Raw genomic sequence first — 7,662 nt, forward strand, 5'->3', positions numbered from 1 at the left:
GTGCCATCAAGCTTTCTATATGTTACCTTAAACACTGATTCACAGATGTTTCCTCATGGAGAAACGAAATCTGCCTCAGGCTTTTCATTTTCTCTATTTATTTACTTTTTGGAAACAGTCTTAAAATTAGAGACAATTTCTGAGCACCAGACTCAAATGGACATTGTCACAAACATGCCATCTCTCCCATACATTCTCCTAGGGCATTATCTATCTTCCCTAAATGTCACTTGTTCTACCATAAGTGCCCTTTCTCTCCCCTCTCACCAAGAAGTCATTTGTTTTTCAGAAAATGCCTTTCTCCTTTTCCTGTCAGTTATTAAATTGCATATAAGCCCCCACTTTTAGCTACCTCTTCAAATCCCATTGCTTTGTGAACTCCTGCATGTATTCATACATAATTTTTTTCTCACAGTAATCAGCTTTAGTCAATTTAATTTGCAGGTTCCCAATCACTGAATGTAAGATGATAAAGGAAATACTCTCCTTCTCAACAATTTCCAGGAGCTAAATTTTTAATAACTCCTACTTAGATCCTTTATCCCCTTTTCTGTCTTTTCAGTGTGCTTACTTGGCAAAACTCCCAACTGCACAACAGACTGATTGTCACTCTTCCCCCTTACATCCCCCCAGGCATCTAAGTGCTGCTGAAGAAAGTCACGCACTGCCCAGCGATCCTACTACTTTTATTTAGTTAACTTGCACCTTCTTCCTTCTCAGTGACGATTTCAAATTTCCCTCTCTGTAAACATCTCCCTCTGTTTCTTCCCTCTCATATGAACCAGACAGTCTTACTTCTGACGACAAACTTCCTGAAGGATTTGCCTGCTTCCCCACCAGCAGTCTGTCCCCACCCACTCTGGTGTGTCTTCCCTTCCTCCATTCCCACGCAGCGAGTCACTGATGACTCCCACGTCTAAACCAAAGTGACACCTTTCCAGCCCTTGTCTAACTGAACTTCTCATTCCTCCGGGCATCCCATGTAGCTGACCTCTGTAACTGACCACTGCCTGCAGCTTCCTCTTTAGTCTTTAGCTGAAGAGGATGTTGAAGGTGAGGGCTGCAGCCTTCTTGGTGAGTTCACTCAGTTTACCCTGGCTGTCTCCCATGGGTATACACAGGAAGTATACGTGTTATTCAATTTTTATTTTTCTCCTGTTAGTCTGCCTCATGTCAGGTTAATTCTTAGACCAGCCAGATGAGTATAGAAGTGTGGAGGACCGCTCTCCGCCCCCACCCCAGCTCAAGCCTTAGCACAGGTGGCTGTGCTCATTCTCAGCTGGCGTGGGCCCTGCAGCGCCTGCAGGGAAGAGGTCGATGGCAAACGCTGCTCTTCCTCCAGCACTAGCCAGTGAGTTGAAGCTCACCTGAACGTCCTCCAGGCTGAGCTGGAGTCACTGCTCCCAGCAGCAAAAGACTGCCTTTGTGAAAGAAAAACAAGAATGGAGTCTGCATTGCTCGAGAGGGCTCATGAAGGAGGTGAGACTTACGCACGTCTCAGCCCACAGAGAACCCGGCCCTGTGAGCATTTATTGCCCTAATGAAGTCATCCGGAACACCTGCCAGAAACTTCAGCTACTTACTAAGCCCCCACCCTGAAATAAGCTGTGATTCCTTAAGGACATGTGTTTCCTGACTGGCTCACGTCAGTGTCAGTCACAATTCTCATCAGGCAACTTTTGACAGCCTCTTGGCTTTTTGTCTTTATAAGCCCCTGACTCCCGTCCTTGAAACACTCAGTTTTACCCAAATCTGTGTCTCCCAAGTCGCCATTTATTTCTTCCAGTTTTATTGAGAGATTATTGACATGCAGCACTGTATTATAAGTAAGTTTAAGGCATACAGCACCAATTTCACACCGCCCTTGCCCAAGACCCCCCAGCTTACCAACACAGGTGAGGCAGAGCACCGCACAGACCAGGGGCAGGGGCTCAGGGCTGGGATGGCAGAAAATCTGAACTTGTAGAGATGTGCCCAGGGTCAAGCTGGCTGAAGCCAGGAGCCCTGCCCCCTAACGGGTCTTGGGGAATCTGGCAGGGAAGAGAGGGTGTCTCGGGAAGCTCTGTGTGCTCAAGTTGGGGTTACCACCCTGACTCTCCCTTTAGCCTTCTCTGTGCCATTTATTTTTCCATGCGTCAATTGGCCCATCTGTAAAATGGAAACTATATGTGAGGGACTCCACTGAGACCTGCGTCCCATTGCTGCCGACGACCACTGTGAGCCTGGGCGAGACTCCACTCCCCTTTGGGGCTCCACTTCACCAGCCATAAGATGAGTGGTTTGGAAGGTGCAGGCTTTAGGGATTCTCTGTTCACGGTGGGATTCAGATAAGCCTCAACTTGAGCCCAGGAAATGTGGGTTCTGTGACCTTGGCCAAGGCCCTTCACCTTTCTGAGCTGCTTCAGTTTCCTCACCTGCAAAATGGGGACCACACAGGTCCCCACTTCAGAGGATGGGCGTGCAGCTCTGAAACAATCACATAGAAGACTGATCCCACAGGAGCTGCCCAAGGACCCCCAGCTCCTGTTAGCAGAGGGAGTCAGTGCAGAGCTCAGGAGTCAGGCAGCCTGCGCTGGGATTCAGAACCCACCCGGTGAGGACATCCCTGGAATTCAGTTGCTGTTCTCACTGGGCCTCAGTTTCCTCAGCTATAGAGTGGGGATGATAACGTTTCCAAAGGGTTGATTTCAGGCTATGAGGATGAAAGAACCACGTGACATGCCTGTCATGGTGCCTGGCCCACAGCAGTCACCCAGTACCTGCCAGAGGTGAGGCTGAAGATGTGGGTGATGAGAAAGCAATTCCGGGTAGATGCAGCAAAGCCCCTTTGTCCCCCGGCTCTCCACACGTACATTCCCTCCAGCTGTGTCTCCCTCAGCTCTCTGGCTCTGATGTCCTCATCTCAGCCAGAAGGTTCAGGATCTTGTAGGGGCCACACGCCCCTCAGTCCTGGGAGCCCCTAAATCCTGTGGTTATTAGACCCCATGTGCCAAGCCCCAGCAGTGATGTTCGCCACAGGCAATTGCTTGGATCTTGGCCAAAAGTGGGGGGAGGAACTGAGGACCTTTCTGACCACCCTCCTCAGTCCCTGTGATCCTTAGGGCCAAGGAACGTAGAGCACTCGGGGAGGAGGCCGGATTTGGTGCTGGAATAGGAAAGCTTCGATCTGCTGCAGACTGGCGGAGTACCTCCAGGGGCTTCAGCATCCTCACCTCTGAAGTGGGGAGATGCTGCCCTCTGGCTTGAATGGTCAGGGAGTTCTGGGAAAGGGCCCGGCTCACAGTAGGCGCTTCAGTCATGTCGGCATCTCCACTCCCCTAGAGGGGGAGGAAGGGGAGTCAGCTCATGTCCAGAGCTCTGCCCTGGTGTGTGTGCCCGGTGGCACTGGGCGTGTGGGGAGGGCCAGCTGCCAGTCTGAGGTAGGTTTGAAGGAACATCACGGTGTATCAGGAGCTGAAACTCTGGCCCTGAGCTCTGCCTTCAGAGCCGCTCATGTGGGTCAGAATCCCTGCAGGGTAACTGAGCAGCGATGCTGAAAGTCCGGGAACACAAGCCGCCCTGTCGCCCCCTCACCTTGCAGGCAGTGCACGTGCTGCTCCGTTATCATGGTCATCATAGTGCAGATTGTCCCTGTCACAGCTCACCAGCAGGATGGCTCCACACCCACCAGGCCCCCAGACCCACTTCTGCTGCCAATGGCAAAGCAGAGCTGGTGGTGGGGTCGCAGACCAACCAGCACCCCCCCCAGTGTCCCCCTGGCCATCCTCTGAACCCCATCTGTTCATCTTCACCCCACCCTCTGAGGATAGGTCCGCTCCTGCTCAAGAAATGGAAATGGCTCCCTAGTGCCCACACTGTCAAGTCTAACTACACGGCTGTCTTTCAGGGATGTCCGTGTTATGTCTCCAGCCAGCATCCTCTTTCCCTAGGCAACTTCCTGACTGTAAGATTCATTCCTCCCTTCAGGTGTTGGCCCCTGCTGTCCCCACACCTGGAATGTCCTCCCTCTGGCATCGCTCTGGAGCTCAGCTCAAGTGGACTTAAGTAACTCCTCCTTGCTCACAAACCCATCCTGACCCTTCTTCTCTGAGCTCCCAGGGCACCAAGTGCCACCACAGTCCAGCCCAAAGCTCATAGTTTCATCCTTGGTAGCTTTCCCTTTCCACCTGGGTTATGGGGTTGACATACTACTGCTCAGCCACTGCCTGTTTTTCTGAGTGGAGTTTTACTGGGACACTGTCACCTCCCTTTGTTTCTGTGTTGCCTGCGGCTCTCTCATCCCACAGTGGCAGAACCAATTACCTGCAGTGGAGACAGTATGGCTCCAAAGCCTTAAATATTTACTAGCTTGCTCTTGGAGTAATGTTTGCTGACCCCCAGTCTAGACTGAAAATCCAGAAGGACTTTTCCCTTCAAAGGAAGGTTTGGGCACCTGTGTGCTTGAAAATTCTTGATGATTTTTCTCCCAGTGGAAGACCCCCAGCCATGCCTGGTTCCTCTTTGGCCCCCCCCGACCTCGGCATCAGCTGGGAGGCAGGGGGACACCTGAGGGGCCTCATCCCTCTTAACCCAGCCTGGAGCAGCTCCAAGCCCCATCCTCTTTTCTAGGCCCAGCCAGAGATCCCCTGCCTTGTCCACAAAGCCCTGTCCTGCCTGACTTCACAGTTCAGGTCGCAGTCCAGGGCTGTGTCTGCAAGGGGAGGGCAGAGGGTAAGTCATGACAAGGTTCCCAGGGGCCCAGCACAGGCCCATGGCCTCCACCTTCTAACCTGTCTCAGGACCCATCTGGGGCCAGGCAGACAAGTCATTTCCAAGAAGACACTGCCCAGAGGTGAGAGCATCTGTAGCCCCCACCCTGGGCTAGGGGTGCAGGGGCCTTGGGGAGGAGGAAGGGTCAGAGCAAAGGTCAACTGCTGCCCCCTCCAGGAAGCCTTCCTTGAACTCAGTCTCTTCTGCATCCCTACAGTCCTCGCTGTCTGGGATGTGCCCTGTACAGAGCCTGGGTCACCCTGGACCCCCCTGGTCTGTGTGAAGCTGCTTCATCTCCTTGGGATGGGGCAGTGAGCCTGGACTCTGGTGTCAGACAGTCGTGGATGTGAATCTGGGCTGGCACCTGCTGGCTGTGTGGCTTCTCTGAGCCTCAGCTTCTTCCCAATTCCCAGCCCCCTTCCCACCTTCTTAATCTTTCTCCCTAGAAATGTGGGGAGATTTTACAACACCAGTGAGACACTGAAGGGAGAGAGAAGACCCCCAGCCCCCAGTGTAAAGAGAATTTGAAATGATTTTTAATCGTGTGAAATGACACCCGATCACCATGCAACAGGGCATGAATCTCACAAACACAACACAGGGCAAAGGACGTGTGTGATATGATTCCATCCACAGAGAATTCAAATATAGGCCAAAATAGACTGTATTATTTGGGAGTGACCACAAGTTAGTGGTTACCTCTGCGGGAGGGAGGGGCTTATGATCAGAGAGGAGCTTGGGGGCAGGGTGTGCTTTGGGGTGCTTGTCACATTCTGTGTTCTGTTTCTTGACCTGAGTGATGGTTGCCCAAGTGTTTGCTTGGTATCTATTCATTAATGTATGTGTATGCCCGCACACGCGTGCACACACACACACACACGTAAAATAAAGCTTTGTGTACGTTTCTGTATGTGTATTTTCTTTTTTTAATTAAAAAAATTTTAATTGAAGTATGGTCAGTTATAATGTGTCAATTTCTGGTGCACAGCCTAGTGTTTCAGTCATACATGTACATACATATATTCCTTTTCATATTCTTTTTCATTACAAGTTACTACCAGATATTGAATATAGTTCCCTGTGCTATATAGTAGAAATTTGCTTTTTCTGTATGTGTATTTTCCAATGAACAGGGATGTCTGTGTGTTCTGGGAGGGGGAGGCAGAGAGATACCCAGCCTCAATCCTAACAAAAGGAAAGCAAATTAAAGCAACAGTGAGAATCTGTCTTCCCAGATTGTCAAAAAAGAAAAGTGGTTGATAATGTGCAGAGTTGGCAAGGCACTCCCAAATGTTGTTGGTGGGTGTGTGAAGTTGTACGGTCTTTTTTGAAAAGCCATTTGGCAATATCTACCAGAATTTTAAATGTACATTGCCTAGCTCACCGGAATCTGCTTCTAAAAATGCTTCCTGCACACAGAAAACAAACAATGGTTCCCAAAGGGCACAGGGTGGGGGAGGGATAAATTAGGTGTTTGGGGTTAACAGATACACATGACTCTATATAAAATAAACAATAAGGTCCTACTGTAGAGCACAAAGAATGATATTCAATTTCTTATAATGACATATAATGGAGAAAATTCTGAAGAGAAGAAATATATAAGTATTTATATGTATAACGGAATCGCTTTGCTGTATGTGCCAAACTGTTACCGAGTCCAAACTCTGCTCACTGCACAACAGGCCAATAAATCAAAAGATGAGGTGTTGGGGCAAAGAATGGCAACTTTATTTGGAAAGCCAGCCGACTGAGAGGATGGCCGACTAATGCCTTGGAGAACCATCCTCCCCCAGTCAGAATACATGCTCATTCTATACAAAAAAAAAAAAAAAAAAAAAAAAAGAGTGGGATGTGTGCTAGTTGTTGTAAACTTCTTGCTGTAGGAGTTCTTTGCTCCTGCAGCTGTCCACGTGCACCAGGTCATGGTGCTCCTGCAAAACCTCCAACAAAACAAATGTTACTTTCTAGTCTGCAGCTTGTTGTTCCGGGAGTGCAGAAGCGCTGACAGCCTTAAAGCCCAGTGCCCGGAGAACAGGCTCTCCTCTCTATTTTAGGCTAAAGGCAACATTGTTTCCCAAAAGGTGCAGAGCCGGCAAGGCTAAGCCTGGAAAACAGGGCACAGGGTTAAAGCAAAAGGAACAGATCTAACGTGGAGTCAGATTTGTTCTTTTCTATTACATCACCAGTATTTGTTATTGTCATTATTTTTTAAACTGCGCATGAAAAGATGCTCAGCTTCGCTAATAAGTAGAGAAATGCAAATCCAGCCAACAATGTATTGAAAAATCCAAAGTAATCAAAAGCAGAGCACAGGACAGTGAACCCTCTGTGCCCATCTGCTGCAAGGATCACGAACTCTTGCCACTCTTGTTGGACAGATACTCAACATCCCTGCTCCTAAGCAATTCAGGGGGGTTTTTTTGGGGGGGGGAATGAGGCTTATATATTTTAATGGAGATACGGGGGACTGAAGCCAGGACCTTGTGTAGGCGAGGCACACACTCTACCACTGAGCTGTACCGTCTCCCCCTCCCCAAGCTTTTCTGACACACATCCAAGACATCATTTCAGCCCTAAATACTTCAGTGATTCAATACTCAGTTAACTATATTAAATTACCCATTATCCCAATGAACAGGCACTAAACTCAAAACAAAACGCCTTGAGCCCTCTGGCCACACAGATGTGCCTCCCCATCCTGGTCAGAGGACACTGTTTCACATTTCATGTGGACTCTTGGCAAGATGTTCTGGAAAGGGGCTGCGTGCATCAGGTCACATACTTCTAAAGACCAGAACAAAGAGAGAAGAAGGTCACATTAGGTAGTTTATCTCACAGCAAAGATGGACAAAGAAATCAGTGCTGAAAACAAGGCACATCTTTGTCACTTAGTGTAAAATAAATGGAGTC

The sequence above is a fragment of the Camelus bactrianus genome, chromosome 1, assembly GCF_048773025.1.
Source record: "Camelus bactrianus isolate YW-2024 breed Bactrian camel chromosome 1, ASM4877302v1, whole genome shotgun sequence".
Lineage (NCBI taxonomy): Eukaryota > Metazoa > Chordata > Mammalia > Artiodactyla > Camelidae > Camelus > Camelus bactrianus.